The sequence below is a fragment of the Anabrus simplex genome, chromosome 8, assembly GCF_040414725.1.
Source record: "Anabrus simplex isolate iqAnaSimp1 chromosome 8, ASM4041472v1, whole genome shotgun sequence".
Classification (NCBI taxonomy): Eukaryota; Metazoa; Arthropoda; class Insecta; order Orthoptera; family Tettigoniidae; genus Anabrus; species Anabrus simplex.
Genome location: NC_090272.1, coordinates 27,890,267 through 27,911,643, shown reverse-complemented (window position 1 = coordinate 27,911,643; position 21,377 = coordinate 27,890,267). Strand labels below are relative to the sequence as shown.

At 37.1% G+C, this 21,377-nt stretch overlaps 1 protein-coding gene across 1 annotated transcript in view; it reads left to right on the top strand.

Annotated features, from left to right (window-relative positions):
* Positions 1–21,377, top strand: part of LOC136879281 (maternal embryonic leucine zipper kinase) — a 544,919-nt gene that overhangs the window by 80,963 nt on the left and 442,579 nt on the right. The window lies entirely within an intron of this gene.

Sequence of the window (21,377 nt, the reverse complement as noted above, 5' to 3'; positions counted from 1 at the left end):
AGGTTTGCATCTCTCATCACCTTCTCCAAGGCAACATTAAAAAGGAGACATGCCAGCGCATCTGCCTACCGTACCCCATTTTGAAAATTTAATATCTCAGACATCATTCCTCCCATTCTTATACTACTTCGTGTCCCACTCATTGTCATTCTCACCAGCCTTACCAATTTTCCAGGAATTCCCAGTTCAATCATAGCATGGTACAATTGCTCTCTGTCTATACTTTCATACGCTCCTTTGTAGTCAATGAAGAGGTGATGCATGCCAATCCCAAATTCGACTGTCTTCTCTAAAATTTGTCTTATTGTGAAAATCTGATCTATAGTGGACTTTCCTGGGATAAATCCACACTGATAAATCCCAGTCTCTCTCTGAACAATTGGGAGAAGATGGTCAAATAGAATGTTGGAGAATACTTTATATACCACATTCAAGCCAATCCCCCTTCTTATATATAGGACATATAATTCCTTCTTCCCATTGTTGAGGCATTTTCTCCTCATCCCATACTGAAGTAGCTATTTTTAGGAAAGTCCGTTCCAATTCATTGCCACCTTGCTTGAGCAGTTCTGCTGGAATATAATCTGTTCCTGTTGCCTTGCTATTCTTCAATTTCTTCATGGCAGTTATCACCTCTTCTAAAGTTGGTGGACCTATATTTTTGTCAGGGTCATTTTCTCCTTGTTATCATTCTGAAATTCAGGAGTCTATCAAAATGTCGCCGCCATCTTTCACATATCTCTTTCCCCTCGCTAACAATTTTTTCTGTTTCATCCTTTATCAGGCTAGTTTTGCCACAGAAGGGTTTCCGTGCAGTATTTACCCCTCTATAAAATTTCCTCACCTCATTTTGATTTCTCAGAAGCTCCATTTCTTCGATATTTGCCTTCATCCACTCTCTCCTTTTCCTCTGATGGATCTTCTTTTCAATCCTCCGTTTTTCTTTATAGACTTCCTTCATTCTTCTTGTACAATTTGATTGTAATTTCTTTCTGTATGCCATGTTCTTCTCTTCTGTTGCTATTTCACACTCAGTGTCAAACCAAGGAGATCTTTTATATCTTGTTTCAATTCCCAGTGTTTCATTTGCTGATGTCTCCACTGCATATTTAATCATTTCCCACTGATACTCAATGTCGTTGCATTCTTCAGTATTTTCAAGGATCTGTATTATCCTCTCCTGATATTGCTTTTTAACTTCAGATGATTCTAGAGCTGTTATGTATTTTGGTATGTTGGTTCGGGTTCCTTTGAATGCACGGAAGATCCTAGCCCTAATTCACGCACGTACCAGGAAGTGGTTTGAGTCTATATTTGAGTATCTGAGACTCCTCACATCCAAGAGATCTGACTTGTGCCTTGCATCTATCAACACATGATCAATCTGGTTAACTATGTTTCCATCCTTGATTGATAAATTTCATTTTTATTCCGTATTGACAGTCACCATAAGTCATAAATGAAAGAAAAGTTCCACCTAATCAATACTATTTTATTGTCACATGTAGGACCGGTTTCGACCTCTCAAAAGGTCATCCTCAGCTACACTAGAATTGCATTTACATATTATGCCTCCTATTGAGAGCTAATGACATACTCTAGAATTCAACGATTTTAAAGTGGTTATACCCATGCTGAGAATTCAATATTATACAATTACAAACATTAATTGCTCTTATTATACTCAATGTACATATGTAAGAATCTAATATGAGTTCGTCTTTTCTTTAGTGTGATGAGTATGTCGGAGTATTTTTAAACATAGGCATTTGCCTAGTCAGTTTAATTGATCTCTAATCTTATGAATATTTAGTCCTGTATGAAATGAACTTAGTTGAACAATTGGAAATAATCAGTATTATAGCCGTTTTAACCATAATTTACACTAAATGTAGAAATATACATGTTGATAGTTCAATAAAACAAATGACTAGCCAAAATAAAACAGTAGTAAATATAATTTAACGTGCTTGACTGCAATGTTGATTGTCTAATGCGGCAGGTAATAGTGGTTCTTGCGTTGTACAGTTCATGTTATATTAGAATAATAAGAAGTTAGCACATAAACAAACACTTAAACACATTAAAACATTAAAAGTCACAATAAAAATTAGTGGACATGGTTTAACTTAATTGCACTGTTGACTGTCTAACGCTGCAGATAATAGTAGTTCTTGCATTGTTGCAGTGCGTATTATGTTAGAATTATCTGAAATAGCTCATAAGCAAAACTCTTAAACACATTAAAACATTAAAATCACTGTAATGTGCGTTGGATGTAAACTTCAGTTGACAGTCCAAATTAATAAGAGCCGGACACCTTCTATGTTGTTTCAAGTTTTAAGCTTAAAATATTGTAATCATTGCCACTTTCAATTTAGTATTTTGTAACAGAAACTGGAGCTAAAATTGGTGGGATACATATAAATAACCTTAGATATGCTGATGACACTACCCTGTTGGCAGAAAGTGAAGAACAACTTAAGTAGGTGAAAGAAGAAAGTGCAAAAGCTGGACTAAGGTTGAATGTCAAGAAAACAAAGATCATGGCAACTAAACCTATCACCTCCTGGCATATAAATGGTGAAACAATGGAGGTTGTTCCTAGTTTCATCTACTTGGGCTCCAAAATAACTGCTGATGGCGATTGCAGCCATGAAATTAAGAGACGCTTGCTCCTTGGAAGGAAGGCAATGGCCAACCTTGATAACGTTTTCAAGAGTAGAGACGTAACTTTAAGAACGAAGATTCGTATAGTGAAGGCTATGGTCTTCCCAGTAGCAATGTACGGAAGCGAAACCTGGACAGTAAGAAAGGCTGAGCGCCGAAGAATAGATGCATTTGAACTATGGTGTTGGAGAAAACTCCTTAGAGTTCCGTGGACTGCGAAGAGATCTAATAAGTTCACATTACAGGAAATCAACCCAGGCTGTTCACTGGAAGGTCAAATACTCAAGCAAAAACTAAAGTACTTCGGTCATATCATGAGAAAACATGATTCACTGGAAAAGACCTTAATGCTGGGGAAGACTGATGGTAACAGGAGAAGAGGGCGACAACGGATGAGGTGGATTGATGACATCAAGGAAGCCACGGCTCTCAATTTAGAAAGACTTCGGAAAATTGTATACGACAGGAAGAAATGGCGCACTTTGGTCTATGGGGTCACGGAGAGTCGAAAGCGACTAAACGACTAACAACAACAACAACAACAACCTTTTATAATTTGTTAGTTTGATGTTGATTAATGTTCTAGAAATTTGTTCACTTTTTGAATCCAAGGTCGTTAATGGTGGCTCTTTCCTTTCTTATGATGGTGAATATCTGCAAGACAAAATGATTGAATTAGAAATTCTGATTGAAATAAAAGTTGTATACTAGTGTGAGTTCTATGAAAATTTGTTTACTGCTGTGGGGTGGTTGAGATGTTTGCTGTTTGGCTGTCTGTCGCGTATTGTACCTTGTACTTCTGATAATGTTGTCGGCTGTTGTGGAGGGGCTGGAGGGGTGTGTGGGGGAAGCCTTGTTGTGTGTATGGGCGGGGCCGGGCGTGTCCGCTGTCTGCACTATGGCTTGCGTATGGCACTGTTAACTAATTTGATGTAATTATTCTTTACAATTGGGATAATTTTATTAAATAAAATGTTGGTTTTCTCAGTTAGTTCGTTGATATTATAATTGGGATTTGTATATTGATCAAATGTTATGTATAACTCCTCTTATATATTAAGCAAAGGGCCTTTCGGATTTGTATTTAATATTTTCAAATCATTATCTATGTCCGTAAAATTATGTTTGTAATCGTGCATGTGCTGTCCTATTGCAGAGAAATGATTATGCTTAATAGCGTTGACATGTTCATTATACCTTATTGCAAAATTTCTTCCAGTACGCCCTATGTAACTTGTTAGGCAGTTGTTACATCTAATTCGATATACTCCTGATTGAAAATATTTGTTGTTATTGTTAACTGATTTGGTATTATGTATAATATGCCTGCTGTTCTGTGTAGTTCTGAAAGCTATTTTAAGATTATGCTTCTTAAAGACATTAGATAGAGAATATATGCACGTGTTATTAAAAGTGAAAGTTGCAAAATCTTTTCTAGGTTTATCTGGTTTCAGCAGTGTAGTTTTTGGGATGGGATTCGATCTTACGAATAATGGAATTTATCGTCTCTTTTTTATAACCATTTTTTCTGGCTATTTCATGAATTAATTGTAACTCTTCGTTGAGGTCTGTTTTTGATAAAGGTAAATTAAAGGCTCTGTAAATCATGCCTTGGTATGCTGCTTTCTTATGGGAGTCAGGATGAATGGAGTCCGTCTTTATAGTATTTATTGTGTGAGTGGGCTTACGGTAAATTTTGAAGGTCAGGTGTTTTTCATGCCTAGTAATCGTCAGATCAAGATAGTTTAGCTTACAATTATTCTCAGATTCTTTAGTGAATTGTATATGCGTGTCTATGGCATTTATTTTATCTAGTATAATATTATCGTTGGTTATTCTGTTGTCGATGACGACAAATACGTCATCGACAAATCTACACCAGAAGAATATTCCTTCTATTTTGCAAATAGAATTGTATTCAAGGTGGTCTTTGTATATTTCTGCTATTATGCCAGATGCGGGAGACCCCATTGGTAAACCTGTTTGTTGATATATAGTGTCGTGAAACTTAAAAAAGTTGTTACTGACTGCGAATTCGAGTAATGTCATGAATTCTTCGATTTCAAAAGTACTTAACGTACTGTAAGTTTTTAGATTAGTTCTGATTATACTTATAGTTTCTTTAGTGGGGATGTTTGGGTACATGTTATTTATATCGTAAGAAGCTATGGAGTGGTACTGTTCTAATTGTAATTCTTTAGTTTTGTTACAAGTGAACTATGTAATACGAGTGGAATGTATTTTTTTTGAAGTCTTTGTTTGTAAATTACAATATGATGTTTTATTTTTATTGACCTTACCTGTACTGTATAATGTTGTAACATAGGCATTTGTAAATAGTAGAATTCTGTCTATAGTTCCTGGAAAGATCCAGAAAGTTACATAACTTTTGTACAGGGTGTGTTACTTTGTTGGTATGTGTTCTAGAAAGAGTGTTCTGTCTATTCTGGAAAAATACGACTTTCGCGATCATGCGTATTCTAGAATGTTATTCAAAGTTCGCGATCGAAAGTAAGGTTGTGATTGGTGAGTCTAGGTGGCGATAGGGAACACGTGCACGCTGATTGGCTGCCTCCAAGGCCAGTAATTCCTATATATAGTGAGCGAGGCAGTGTTCGAATTAATTCTGTATCCTGAATTCTGTCGGTCTCGGTTTACCTGTCTGCGAGCAGCCTGTCTGGTCCCCCGGCTTCCGGGATGGCACTCTGCTCGGGTAAGCACTCTTGAATTCCGTTCCTGCTAAAATTTCCGTATTGTTCCGATTTGGTTTTCATACAGGAGTCTGCCCTAACCTCGCCTAGATTCACCAAATTAGTTACTTATGGCGCCTTAGATTTTCAGCTGGACTTACCTGTTCGTTTCCGAGGCATTCCCATTTCTTGTTTCACTAAAATATGTATATTGTAGTTTAACATTATTTCCCTTGGGGGTTGCCTCTGGTAGTTCTGTATCATTTGAGGTACGCTAGATTTTGGATAACCTGTAAATTGCATTGTACTACTGCATTGGTAACTGGATGTACAGTTGATTTGTAATTTGAATTTACACTGCTACGAATAACCTATGTATATCACTGAACTTATAGCTCATAACTTGGAATGTATTTGTAAAATTATCTTGTAAATAATATTTTAAAAAACTAAGGATCACGGTGATTCATTTCGGAATCCGCTATCTAAGCCATGTCCATGCCTTTGGTAGGTTCCCAGCCTTTTCATCTTCCCGGTTTGTTGTTCACTAGTTGGCCCTACTGATATTTCATACATGTTTTATTGGAGATCCGAGTAATGCCAGCTACTGTTTTTCCGAGTGTGTAGTGATTTCTTATATTGTGTATTGTACTCTTACCTTCCCCTTTTAACTGTGTTTGTGCCTTGTTTGGTGTTACCCCTGTAGTCTGAGGTAGCATTTTGGTAGCAGAGCGTGGTTGTAATTACGCTGAACCTTAGTGTAATAAACCTTCAAGTTCTTTCGTGCACAGTGCCAATTAGCTCGGATCTTTTCTGGGCTGGCATCATCGGGCAGAAGATCATTAATTGACCATAGGTTAGATAGAGGAGAATTTGGAGTAAAAGCCAACATCAACGAAGCAGGGGTTTGCTTGTGGCTTTCATGGACAGCAGTGTTAAATGCAAATGACAAACAATTCAATGAGGAATCCCACTTGGAGTGGTCTGAAGAGTGATAAGCGATTAGGGCAGATCACAGGTTACGATTCACTCTCTCAGCATAATTGGGCTTCGGGTAATACGGGGTAGTGGTTACATGAGCAATGGATAGATCAAAACAGAAATTCCGGAACTGGGCAGAAGTAAAGGCTCTTGCGTTATCACTTACCATACCTGCCAACTTTCCCGATTTAGGCGGGAGACTCCCGATTTTCGACACTTTTTCCCACCTACTGATTATTCTATTATTTCTCCCGATTTTAGTTTTTTGGTGAACTTGAAACATTTGTTTTCAAATCCTGCAATTTCAGATTTTTACGTAAGTGACCGGAAGTCCTCGGCTCATTGGCCACTTTCAAATTAAATATCGACGTTTATTAATTCGAGAAATGTGGCGAATGTGCGATGTTTATTGATACCTGTATATCGCGACGCGTATATCGAATGTCATCTCTCGTTCTCGCGTGCTATGTTTGTGTTCGTTCACATCAGTCTAGTTGATTCTAGAGACTAGTTGCTAGATTTGGAGTCCTTTTAAGTAATTTAGTGGCAGAATTTCAAAGATAGCAACCAGTGATTTTTCTAGAGATTTTAGGAGCCATTTGGAGACAATTCTGGCGAATTTTAATTTATTACTTGATAAAAATAACATTGCGCTCGCATAATCACGCGGGCGCTTGATGCAATATACACTGACTGACAGAGCAAATGCAACACCAAGAAGGAGTGGTCAGAACTTTATGCCAATTGCAGGGTAGACTGACGTCACTGAGGTATGCTCATGATGTGAAATGCGCCGCTGTGCTGCGCACGTAGCGAACGATAAATGGGACTCGGCGTTGGCGAATGGCCCACTTCGTAACGTGATTTCTCAGCCGACAGTCATTGTAGAACGTGTTGTCGTGTGCCACAGGACACGTGTATAGCTAAGAATGCCAGGCCGCCGTCAGCGGAGGCATTTCCAGCAGACGACTTTACGAGGGGTATGGTGATCGGGCTGAGAAGGGCAGGTTGGTCGCTTCGTCAAATCGCAGCCGATACCCATAGGGATGTGTCCACGGTGCAGCGCCTGTGGCGAAGATGGTTGGCGCAGGGACATGTGGCACGTGCGAGGGGTACAGGCGCAGCCCGAGTGACGTCAGCACGCGAGGATCGGCGCATCCGCCGCCAAGCGGTGGCAGCCCCGCACGCCACGTCAACCGCCATTCTTCAGCATGTGCAAGACACCCTGGCTGTTCCAATATCGACCAGAACAATTTCCCGTCGATTGGTTGAAGGAGGCCTGCACTCTCGGCGTCCGCTCAGAAGACTACCATTGACTCCACAGCATAGACGTGCACGCCTGGCATGGTGCCGGGCTAGAGCGACTTGGATGAGGGAATGGCGGAACGTCGTGTTCTCCGATGAGTCACGCTTCTGTTCTGTCAGTGATAGTCACCGCAGACGAGTGTGGCGTCGGCGTGGAGAAAGGTCAAATTCGGCAGTAACTGTGGAGCGCCCTACCGCTAGACAAGGCGGCATCATGGTTTGGGGCGCTATTGCGTATGATTCCACGTCACCTCTAGTGCGTATTCAAGGCACGTTAAATGCCCACCGCTACGTGCAGCATGTGCTGCGGCCGGTGGCACTCCCGTACCTTCAGGGGCTGCCCAATGCTCTGTTTCAGCAGGATAATGCCCGCCCACACACTGCTCGCATCTCCCAACAGGCTCTACGAGGTGTACAGATGCTTCCGTGGCCAGCGTACTCTCCGGATCTCTCACCAATCGAACACGTGTGGGATCTCATTGGACGCCGTTTGCAAACTCTGCCCCAGCCTCGTACGGACGACCAACTGTGGCAAATGGTTGACAGAGAATGGAGAACCATCCCTCAGGACACCATCCGCACTCTTATTGACTCTGTACCTCGACGTGTTTCTACGTAATGCAAAAACCCTTCCAAAAATTCATAAAGAAAACACACCTATGAGAACCATTATAAATTACAGAACTAGTCCCACATATAAACTTTCTAAATATATTCAGAAATTTCTTAGAAACTTTTCAAGCAAATAAGTCCGTACGAAATTCAATAGACTTTTGTAATAAAACTAAAGAATTACAATTAGAACAGTACCACTCCATAGCTTCTTCTGGTGTAGATTTGTCGATTTAGGGGCTTCAAATTTCATTGGTATTGTCCGAAACATCACCAAACATATGACTTAAGCCATCCGTAATCATATTATCTGTGCCACGGATGCGTCGAACATCAAAATTGAAAGGTCCAATTCGAATGGCCCATCTGGTCAGACGACCAGAACGATGGGGTCTAATTGAGTACCCGATTGTCGGTCTCCAAAAGAAAATGAGAATGCTCAATATATGAGCAAAAGTTTTCCAATGAAAACATCACAGCTAAACATTCCCATTCATATACTGAATACTTAGATTCAAGTGAACTTAGTGCTCTAGAAGTGTATGCAATTGGTCTCCTTCCTAGTTCAGTTTCCTGAAGAAGGACGCCAGCAGTAGCAGAGCAGGACGCATCAGTTTGCACAATGAAGGTTTTGTTAAAATCTGGGATAATATATAAGTAATAATAATAATAACGTAAATGTTTCCACCTTTTCAATACAATATATTCACAAAATTACAAAATTATACGGTACTAGTTTCGACCCATCTAGGGGTCATCATCAGCCGTATTGGAGCAAAGATCATTTGTGGCGAAATCCTAAGACAATATTATTTTAAAGAATAACAAGTGAAATGAGATGTTATGATAATAGTTAATAATACAAGGAATATACATACTAAGAGGTTTTTAACAAAGAATAAAGTATAAATGGGGTGTTGTGAAAATTATAATCATGGAAATCATTAAGTTCTTGTATTGAAATGAAATATGGCTTAGGAAGAGGGCTTAAGGTGGGGCTGAAGGGTGCGGGAGAAAGTGTAAATGTCTTGGAAAAGTACCTTTGATTAAATTTAGGATTGAGTTTAGGTTGGCTGCATTATTGTTTCTGAGGAAAGTGATAAATAGATCGAAGAGTATGTTGGGTTTCTCCGAGATTTCATTGAGATTGTGACTGGCATTAAAGTATTGGTCTAGGTGTATGTAGTAATTTTCCATTATGTTCCTCGTATTAGCAAACAAGGGCCCTTTACTGAACATAATGGAAAATTACTACATACACCTAGACCAATACTTTAATGCCAGTCACAATCTCAATGAAATCTCAGAGAAACCCAACATACTCTTCGATCTATTTATCACTTTCCTCAGAAACAATAATGCAGCCAACCTAAACTCAATCCTAAATTTAATCAAAGGTACTTTTCCAAGACATTTACACTTTCTCCCGCACCCTTCAGCCCCACCTTAAGCCCTCTTCCTAAGCCATATTTCATTTCAATACAAGAACTTAATGATTTCCATGATTATAATTTTTACAACACCCCATTTATACTTTATTCTTTGTTAAAAACCTCTTAGTATGTATATTCCTTGTATTATTAACTATTATCATAACATCTCATTTCACTTGTTATTCTTTAAAATAATATTGTCTTAGGATTTCGCCCTAGATGGGTCGAAACTAGTACCGTATAATTTTGTAATTTTGTAATTTTGTGAATATATTGTATTGAAAAGGTGGAAACATTTACGTTATTATTACTTATATATTATTCTCAGTTCAATACGGACCAAAAACATGAAATTCAAAATCTGGGATGTCAAGGACTGGAGCATTAGCAAGAGCGAGTTTCATTGTTTCAAAGGCCTTTTCCTGCGATTGTTCCCAGATGAATTTAGTATTCTTACATCTTAGGGAATTGAGAGAAGCAGCAATCTCAGCAAAATTTGGGACAAACTTTAGGAAGAAATTAGCCATGCCAACAAAACGAATGTTACCTTTCTGATCCTTGGGTTGGGGAAAGTCATGAATAGCTTGAGTTCAACTTTTATCAATGGTTACCCCATTAGGAGACACAAGGTATCCTAGGAAGGAAATCTGCGGCTTAGCGAATGAGATCTTAGACAATTTTACAGTTGGTCCAACACATTGTAATCTACTGAGGAATTCTCGAGATCCTGGACATGTTCTTCAAATATCTTTGAGTACACGATTAAATCGTCCGAATAATTGTAGACATAAGAGAATTTAATGTCCGATAAAATGGAATCTAGAAGCATAGTGAGACCCACCGCATCTGTCGATAAACCGAATGGGACACGTACAAATTCATAGAGGTTCCAGTCTGTACAAATGCAGTTAGGAGTTTTGACTTTTCAGCTGGCGGAACCTGATAATACGCTTGGTTAAAATCAAATGAGGTATAAAATCTAGCATCATGGAACCAGGAGAAACAAGTATGGATATCAGGAAGTGGTACAGATTGTGGAATTATCTTTTTGTTCAAGGCTCTATAATCCAAAACTGCTCTATAACCACCTTGAGGTTTCGGAACCAGGAAAATAGGGGATGAATAGGCTGAGGTTGAGGGACGGACGACTCCTTCCTTTAGGAAACTTGGCACATAAGGCGGGTATTTCATCAGCCTGCATGCCTGGTAGATGATCTAAATTGATTTTAGAAGGGCTGACCAATTAACGGAATCACAGAATTAGTAGCAATTTTGAAAAGTAAGATCCTCCCTGAAAGTTAATTATGAACCCAACATGAGATAAAAATCAGACCCCAAAATCATATCATAGTAAAGTCCTTCACAACAATAAGTTTAAATTTCCATGTGAAATTTTCAATGCGAATTTTGTCATTAATATAACCTAACACAGAAACAGTTGATCCATTAGCAGTGAAGCAATTAATTGACATAGGTTGAATTGAAGGTAGCTTGCAGGGTGACTTAAAACAGTTATACCATGACACTGCCAGAGTCAACCAATGCTGACACAGGTTAACTGTTAACCTCAGCTGAAATAAAAGGTAGATTATGGCACACATTAGCTGAAATTCTTTGACAATCAGCATGACATATGGAATCAGCACCAGCAGAGAAACTATTTAGATTCTTTGAATTCTATGTAGTGAGTCAGCTTCTGATTTTTCTACATACTTCTTTCTTAGTTACATTTGCAACTCAAACGAGGAATTATTAGAATCATTTTGGGAGGCCAAAGGACAGAATCCCTTCATATGTTGTTTAGATCCACATAAATAGCATGCAGCATTAGGATTTAATTTACTGGTAGTATTTCTCTTTACTAAGGGACACGTAGTCCTGAGGTGATCCTTTGATCCACAAGCATAACATTTTCTTTCAGTAGTAGGCATAACGGGTTTACCAGGATCATAACTCTTACTAGGAGGAACTAGCAGGGGAATGTCCACAGGACGACACAAATCATCATATCTAATACTTTCGGCATCAACACATGCAGCTTCAAGTTGAATAAAATTTTGAGGTTTCAAAATAAAAAATAAATAAGACCTATACGATGGAGAAATACCGTGTACAGTATTATCTCTTCTTCTGGCATAGACACCTTTAAAGACTTTGGAATAAAATTTAACATCTCGCACATAAGATGGCAATTTTTCATTTAACGATTGTGGTCTCTCACAACAACGTTGAATTAATGTTCTTCTGGCACAATTAGGAATATATTTCTTATGGATCACTTCATGAAAATCACTAATGGGACAACATTGTGATATAGCATTCGATATCTCATATTTTAACACACCTATTGTATGTGGAAACAAGACCCTAAAAATACTCGACCAGGCGAGTTGGCCGTGCAGTCAGGGGCGCACGGCTGTAAGCTTGCATCCGGGAGATAGTGGGTTCGAATCCCACCGTTGGCAGCCCTGAAGATGGTTTTCCGTGGTTTCCCATTTTCACACCAGGCAAATGCTGGGGCTGTACCTTAATTAAGGCCACGGCCGCTTCCTTCCAACTCCTAGGCGTTTCCTATCCCATCGTCACCATAACACTTATCTGTGTCGGTGAGACTTAATACCATTAGCAAAAAAAAAAAAAAACTTGAAGAGTTCAGGTTAAAAAAATTAGCAGATTCTAACAGTTCCACAAAAAATCTTAGGAAACGGACAGTTTCTTCTACTGATTCTACAGTAAAATCGGAAATCTTTTGAAATAAATCCGTAATTAAAGTAGGGATAGCATCTAGCTTCATTAAGGCATGCTCATCTAAAGGAATAACACAGTCCTTGGCATCTGTTTTACAAGAACAGTGGTGTGGAGACCATGAAGCAAAATTACTTTTCCCATCACACTTATTCTGGTCATGTAAGGATTCTGAACAAGTTATAGAAAAATTTTGCAACTTCACATTCATAATTAAGATGTCAGTATAATGATAGGGTAGTAACCTCACATATAAGCATTGAACATTTATCAAGGTATTGATGGGAGCTAAAGAGAAGAGTTCCGCTAGGAATGTGGCCGGGAATGTGTTAGGCCTCGCTTCTCCCCTCGTCCCTGGCTTCACGTCACCAAGCTGGTGTATGTACTTGCGTTTCTGAAAACGTTCGTCCTCGCAGTCGCAGTGTCCTTAGCTGGTCTCTTCCTGCGAGGCACTCGATGTATTTTTATATATCGCAGGTGGGTAACATTATTCATCTGTTAATAGACTACATCTGACCAGCGAAATAGTAAGACAAGGCAGTTTCCAACTAATAGTAATCTAGGTTAATTTCCACTGACACTGGGAATTTATACCAACATTCGATTTTATCAGGAGCGGAGTCCATCCTCAAGGTGCAAATCGAAAGAGCTTCTGTTATTATTTTTTATTTTAATATATATACTGCATTAATTATTATAATACTTTTTACACATTTTTACAAAATGTCCCATGACGATTAGATCACTAAAAAGAGGACGATATTTATTTCCTATATTTCAAATGTAGTAAGTTTCAAGAAGTGAGCTACAGGCAGGTCAATTTCGTTCATCAGTGTGCCGAGTTACGAATGCATTCTCTCTCACACACACATGTACCGGCGTGTTCGTTACGTGAAGATAATAATAATAATAATAATAATAATAATAATGAACCAGACTGAATATGTGCGCGTATAACAATTTTTATGATTACGATCCAATCATGCAACTCATCCAGACATGCAGTCATTCCCTCATTCAGTTAATATATAATGTCTATTGTAAGCTAAGGAGAAATCTGTTCGGACTTATAAACAATTTTACACTAATTAATAATAGGAGTACGGGTAAGATACGTGTTGTTCTAGACAATATAACACTGTTAATGTCTAGGACAAAAAGAATTATAAGGAAACAAAATTAAAAACTGCAATTGGGTGTAAATAATGATTAGGAGAAATTATAATGTTTAATGTGGTAATAGATACAAGAAGGGCATTCATATCAAAAATAGCAATAAATGATTACTCTTTCCAGCCGATCCGGAACTCGGGGAAGGGGTGAACGGGTGAAGTTTAAGAAAGCGGAGATTGTTATTAGTGGAAAACTGTGTAGAAGGGATACTGACTGGAGGGTGATTGGGGATTTAAATGAGACTATGGAGTGGGTATGTGGGAAACTGGGAGTGAAATTTCTAGATCCAAATGGGTGGGTAGGAGATAAGGATCTGCGCTCAGATGGCCTTCATTTAAACCGCAGTGGTACGTATAAGTTAGGAAAATTGTTTGGAAGGGTAATAGGGAGGTACATTCAGGGAAACGGGATGGCCTAGGGAGCGGTGATAAGGGAACAGGGAACTGGAAATCAAGTAGGGATGACATAAAATTGTTAGTGTTGAACTGTAGAAGTATTGTAAGGAAAGGAGTAGAATTAAGTAATTTAATAGATATATATTCACCAGATATTGTAATAGGAGTTGAATCATGGCTGAGAAATGATATAATGGATGCAGAAATTTTCTCACGGCACTGGAGTGTGTTGAAATAATAACATTAAGTTATTTATTAGACCACCTAATCAATACAAAATCGTCTTGGATGATTTACATAAATTTGTTAGCTAGACATGTTTCGCCTTCCCTGAAGGCATCATCAGCCATAGTCTTAACCTTAAATTAAAAATAAGCGTCTAAATAACATGTAGTAATGAAATGAATTTTAAAAATCTTGAAGAGATTTGAAGTAAAATAACATTAAAAATAACAATGATGGTTTGAAAATACAATGTGATGAGATACAATAGTGGAAGTATTAACAAAATTAACATTAGAAGGCTGCTAAAATAAGTACAATGGATAAAACAACAGATTGTTATACAATAAGTAGTAAGATTGCATAAAAGTAAAGTTGATAGTCAAGGCGGTTATAATTAGACAATGGCGAAAAATCTTATATAATCAAAGTAAAGAGGAGAGATTAAAAGTCGAAGTTAGTCGAGAGATCCAAAGTTCATCATGATCTTGAAGATAAAAGACGAAAGTCAGATGCATATGGTGAAGTTGAAGAACAGTTTCAAATAGGATCACTATGGACCATCTCAAAATTTGAAGTGATGTTCAAATGTTGTAAATTGTGAGTTTGTAGATATTCTAGTTGAAAAAGCATATAAAAGTGGAATCTGTAAATGGAAGCAAGAAACGTAGAGTTAATTGTGTGAAAAGATATTTGAAAAATATTGAAGTAGAATCGTATGCACTTACCATTTGACGGTGACAAAGATAGCTTGTAATATTATGAGTTAGAAGAATTTGCAACCGTAGACTTCTTGCTACGTGTGTTATAACTGAAGTTTTGTGCTGGAGGGGGATCTGTTTGCGTTGACGTAACTATTGGAGGGGGGCTGCTATTGGTGGGAGGGAAGGAAGAGAGTGTATTACTGCGCGTGTTGTAACGGTGTAAGGCTATTGGAGGGAGCGATGTTCCGGTGGGTGTGGCTATGGGTTTATTGGTTGTATTTGAATTAGCGGTACTAGCGGCGGGGGGAAGGGAGGGGGGTATATTAGCTGTAGGGGAGGTGGGAACTCTAATTGATGTGAGGTTGAAGATTTTTAAGAATTTGTTGGTGAGGGAAGTTGATTCTCGTAATAAAATAATAATCTGTTCATACAAGGGGCTTTTTTTATCAATAGTGTCGTTTAGATTTTTATCTTTATTAAAATGTTGGTCGAGGAAAATAAATAAGTTTTCATATTCTGTCATGAGTTTGCTTTTATCGACTCTTTTTAGGATATGGAGGTCTTGTTCTATTGTGGTGAATTTATGCCCGGTGTCCCTCATATGGTTGGCCATTGCGGAGAATTTGTTGTGTCTTTGGGCATTGTAATGCTCGGCATATCTGGTAGAGAAGCTGCGGCCAGTTTGGCCAACATAAGAAAAATTACATGTAGAGCATTTCAATCTGTATATTCCTGATCCAGAGTAACTATTGTCTGTGATGTTGATAGAGTTGTGATTGAAGAATAAATTACGATTAGTGTTTTTTGTTGTGTAGGCTATTTTTATTTCGTGCTTCATTAATGAATTGGTTATCGGGTAAATGCTATGGTTAGTGAACGTGAATTTAGCGTATTTTGGTTTGACGGGTTTTAATGGGGTTAAATTGGTAGCTAGTTTCAGTTTGGTTTTATTGATGATTTTATCAATCATACTCGTGTTAAATCCATTGAATTTAGCTATTTCCTTGATGAATAGTAATTCTTTCTTTAAATTAGTAGAGGACATAGGGATCTTTAATGCTCTATATATTAAACTGTGATAAGTGGCTTTTTTATGTGAGTTGGGATGTAAAGAATCATTTTTTATGGTTGTTGGAGAAAAGGTGGGTTTTCTGTATATTTGGAAGTCGAATTTGTTCAATGCTCGTGTGATTTTGATATCTAAGAAGTTCAAAGAGTTATTGAACTCATCTTCTTTAGTGAATTTAATATTATTATCTAAGTTGTTGAGGAATGATAGTATGTTATTGCTGTTGTTGATTTGTTTATCAATGATAGCTATGGTATCATCAACATAGCGATGCCAAAGGCAGAGTCCGTTGATGTTATTAATAATCTTACTATGTTCGAGATTATCTAAGTATATATCGGCTAGTATTCCAGACAATGGGTCTCCCATCGCTAGACCTTCTTGTTTGTAAATTTTCTTATTGAAGGTAAAATAGTTGTTGTCTAAAACGAAATTAAGTAATTTTAACCATTCATCAATTTCGATTTTACTCAATGTGCTATGTTTCAACAGATTGTTTTTTATGATGTTAATAGTATTGTTGATAGGGATATTAGTATACATGTTGGTGATGTCAAAAGAACATAAAACGTGGTTTGGTTGTAGACTGAAATTATTTAGGGAATTACAAAGTTCGATCGAGTTCTTTATGGGGTTGGAGTTGTGAAATTTGAAGTGTTTTTTTAGGAATTTGTGTAGGAATTGAGAGGTTTTATAGGTAGGACTATTGATACTATTAATTATAGGCCGAATGGGGACATCATTTTTATGAATTTTGGGCAGTGATCTGACTGTAGGTAATTTTGGGTTCATTACAGTTAATTTCTGATAATCTTGATCATTTAAAATGAAGTTAGAATTTTTAAGAAGGTTCTTTAAGTTACGCTGTATTTTGTTTGTTGGATCTTTGTTAATTAAGGTATAGGTATTGTCTGAAAAAAAGTTTTCAGTTTTATTGATGTAATCTTGTTTGTTCATTATTACTATGGTGTTGCCCTTATCTGCTTTTGTAATTACTACGTTGTTGTTATGGATTTTGGATTTCAGGTTTAGAATTTGTTTCGAGACATTGTAGTTATTATTAGATGTTATCTCATTAATCAAAGTTGGGAGTTTCTTTTTTACTTCATATCGTACGTCATTCTGTTTATCAATTGGGATTTGTTTATCGATATCAGTTTCAGTTTCAGCGATGGTAGTGATGATGTCTTCTGCCTTTTTGTGATTGGGCCAATTATGTTTGATGCCTTTATCTAATAGATTTAATTCTTGGTTAGAGAAGGTTGCATTAGATAGGTTGATTGTAGTGGGAATGTTAGTCAAATGGGAAGGGGACACTTTGTTGTTTGTATTTTGGTCAGGAGTTTTACATTTGTTTTCTTGAAGACAAAGTAATTTATGGTTTAGGGTTTTCTGTTTCTTGTCTAATACGTAAGATAGTTTGATGTCAGTGTATCTTAAAAATGAGCTCCATTCAAGTGGGGGTAATTTCTGAGAGATGGTCAAATGAGTCCTATATAATTGTAAATTTAGTAAAGATTTCTTCTTGTATAATAGTTTAATTTCATTTTTCAACCATATGTTGTTTACTTTCTTTTGAGTGGCATTAGATTTTGAATAAGGATGACTTTTTCTTTGTAAAGATTTGAGAAATTTAGGTACCAACTCTAATTTCAAGCAATCTTTAAGAAACTTGATATCTCTAGAAATCTTGCCTATTTTAATTTTTAGGTTCAAGTACTTGTTAGGTTTTATTATTGCCTGGTTGGCATTGACATTACATGTAATAAATATCATTTTTGGTCCGTATTGATGATATTAGATTGAAATAATAACATTAAGTTATTTATTAGACCACCTAATCAATACAAAATCGTCTTGGATGATTTACATAAATTTGTTAGCTAGACATGTTTCGCCTTCCCTGAAGGCATCATCAGCCATAGTCTTAACCTTAAATTAAAAATAAGCGTCTAAATAACATGTAGTAATGAAATGAATTTTAAAAATCTTGAAGAGATTTGAAGTAAAATAACATTAAAAATAACAATGATGGTTTGAAAATACAATGTGATGAGATACAATAGTGGAAGTATTAACAAAATTAACATTAGAAGGCTGCTAAAATAAGTACAATGGATAAAACAACAGATTGTTATACAATAAGTAGTAAGATTGCATAAAAGTAAAGTTGATAGTCAAGGCGGTTATAATTAGACAATGGCGAAAAATCTTATATAATCAAAGTAAAGAGGAGAGATTAAAAGTCGAAGTTAGTCGAGAGATCCAAAGTTCATCATGATCTTGAAGATAAAAGACGAAAGTCAGATGCATATGGTGAAGTTGAAGAACAGTTTCAAATAGGATCACTATGGACCATCTCAAAATTTGAAGTGATGTTCAAATGTTGTAAATTGTGAGTTTGTAGATATTCTAGTTGAAAAAGCATATAAAAGTGGAATCTGTAAATGGAAGCAAGAAACGTAGAGTTAATTGTGTGAAAAGATATTTGAAAAATATTGAAGTAGAATCGTATGCACTTACCATTTGACGGTGACAAAGATAGCTTGTAATATTATGAGTTAGAAGAATTTGCAACCGTAGACTTCTTGCTACGTGTGTTATAACTGAAGTTTTGTGCTGGAGGGGGATCTGTTTGCGTTGACGTAACTATTGGAGGGGGGCTGCTATTGGTGGGAGGGAAGGAAGAGAGTGTATTACTGCGCGTGTTGTAACGGTGTAAGGCTATTGGAGGGAGCGATGTTCCGGTGGGTGTGGCTATGGGTTTATTGGTTGTATTTGAATTAGCGGTACTAGCGGCGGGGGGAAGGGAGGGGGGTATATTAGCTGTAGGGGAGGTGGGAACTCTAATTGATGTGAGGTTGAAGATTTTTAAGAATTTGTTGGTGAGGGAAGTTGATTCTCGTAATAAAATAATAATCTGTTCATACAAGGGGCTTTTTTTATCAATAGTGTCGTTTAGATTTTTATCTTTATTAAAATGTTGGTCGAGGAAAATAAATAAGTTTTCATATTCTGTCATGAGTTTGCTTTTATCGACTCTTTTTAGGATATGGAGGTCTTGTTCTATTGTGGTGAATTTATGCCCGGTGTCCCTCATATGGTTGGCCATTGCGGAGAATTTGTTGTGTCTTTGGGCATTGTAATGCTCGGCATATCTGGTAGAGAAGCTGCGGCCAGTTTGGCCAACATAAGAATAATTACATGTAGAGCATTTCAATCTGTATATTCCTGATCCAGAGTAACTATTGTCTGTGATGTTGATAGAGTTGTGATTGAAGAATAAATTACGATTAGTGTTTTTTGTTGTGTAGGCTATTTTTATTTCGTGCTTCATTAATGAATTGGTTATCGGGTAAATGCTATGGTTAGTGAACGTGAATTTAGCGTATTTTGGTTTGACGGGTTTTAATGGGGTTAAATTGGTAGCTAGTTTCAGTTTGGTTTTATTGATGATTTTATCAATCATACTCGTGTTAAATCCATTGAATTTAGCTATTTCCTTGATGAATAGTAATTCTTTCTTTAAATTAGTAGAGGACATAGGGATCTTTAATGCTCTATATATTAAACTGTGATAAGTGGCTTTTTTATGTGAGTTGGGATGTAAAGAATCATTTTTTATGGTTGTTGGAGAAAAGGTGGGTTTTCTGTATATTTGGAAGTCGCCGCCGCTAGTACCGCTAATTCAAATACAACCAATAAACCCATAGCCACACCCACCGGAACATCGCTCCCTCCAATAGCCTTACACCGTTACAACACGCGCAGTAATACACTCTCTTCCTTCCCTCCCACCAATAGCAGCCCCCCTCCAATAGTTACGTCAACGCAAACAGATCCCCCTCCAGCACAAAACTTCAGTTATAACACACGTAGCAAGTAGTCTACGGTTGCAAATTCTTCTAACTCATAATATTACAAGCTATCTTTGTCACCGTCAAATGGTAAGTGCATACGATTCTACTTCAATATTTTTCAAATATCTTTTCACACAATTAACTCTACGTTTCTTGCTTCCATTTACAGATTCCACTTTTATATGCTTTTTCAACTAGAATATCTACAAACTCACAATTTACAACATTTGAACATCACTTCAAATTTTGAGATGGTCCATAGTGATCCTATTTGAAACTGTTCTTCAACTTCACCATATGCATCTGACTTTCGTCTTTTATCTTCAAGATCATGATGAACTTTGGATCTCTCGACTAACTTCGACTTTTAATCTCTCCTCTTTACTTTGATTATATAAGATTTTTCGCCATTGTCTAATTATAACCGCCTTGACTATCAACTTTACTTTTATGCAATCTTACTACTTATTGTATAACAATCTGTTGTTTTATCCATTGTACTTATTTTAGCAGCCTTCTAATGTTAATTTTGTTAATACTTCCACTATTGTATCTCATCACATTGTATTTTCAAACCATCATTGTTATTTTTAATGTTATTTTACTTCAAATCTCTTCAAGATTTTTAAAATTCATTTCATTACTACATGTTATTTAGACGCTTATTTTTAATTTAAGGTTAAGACTATGGCTGATGATGCCTTCAGGGAAGGCGAAACATGTCTAGCTAACAAATTTATGTAAATCATCCAAGACGATTTTGTATTGATTAGGTGGTCTAATAAATAACTTAATGTTATTATTTCAATCTAATATCATCAATACGGACCAAAAATGATATTTATTACATGTACTGGAGTGTGTATCGTAGAGATAGGATAGGAAGGGTGGGAGGCGGAGTGTTCATTCTGGTGAAAGAAGAATTTGTAAGCTACGAAAAAGTTAAAGATGAGACACATGAAATTCTAGGTGTAAGGCTCATTTCTAAAGATAATAGGCAACTTGATATATTTGGAGTGTACAGAACGGGAAAGGGTAGCACTGACGCGGATTCAGAATTATTTGATAGGATAGTCAGCTATGTGGGAAACGACATGGAAAGAAATGTGATTGTAGCAGGAGATCTGAATTTGCCAGATGTCAATTGGGAAGGAAATGCGAACGACAGAAAGCATGACCAACAAATGGCAAATAAGTTAATATGGGAAGGACAGCTGATTCAGAAAGTGATGGAACCAACCAGAGGGAAAAATATCCTGGATGTCGTGCTGATAAAACCAGATGAGCTCTATAGGGAAACTGAAGTAATAGATGGTATTAGTGATCATGAAGCTGTTTTTGTGGTAGTTAAAAATAAATGTGATAGAAAGGAAGGTCTTAAAAGTAGGACTGTTAGGCAGTACCACATGGCTGATAAAGCAGGCATGAGGCAGTTTCTAAAAAGTAGCTATGATCGGTGGAAAACGGTAAATATAAATGTAAACAGACTCTGGGATGGGTTTAAAGAAATTGTTGAGG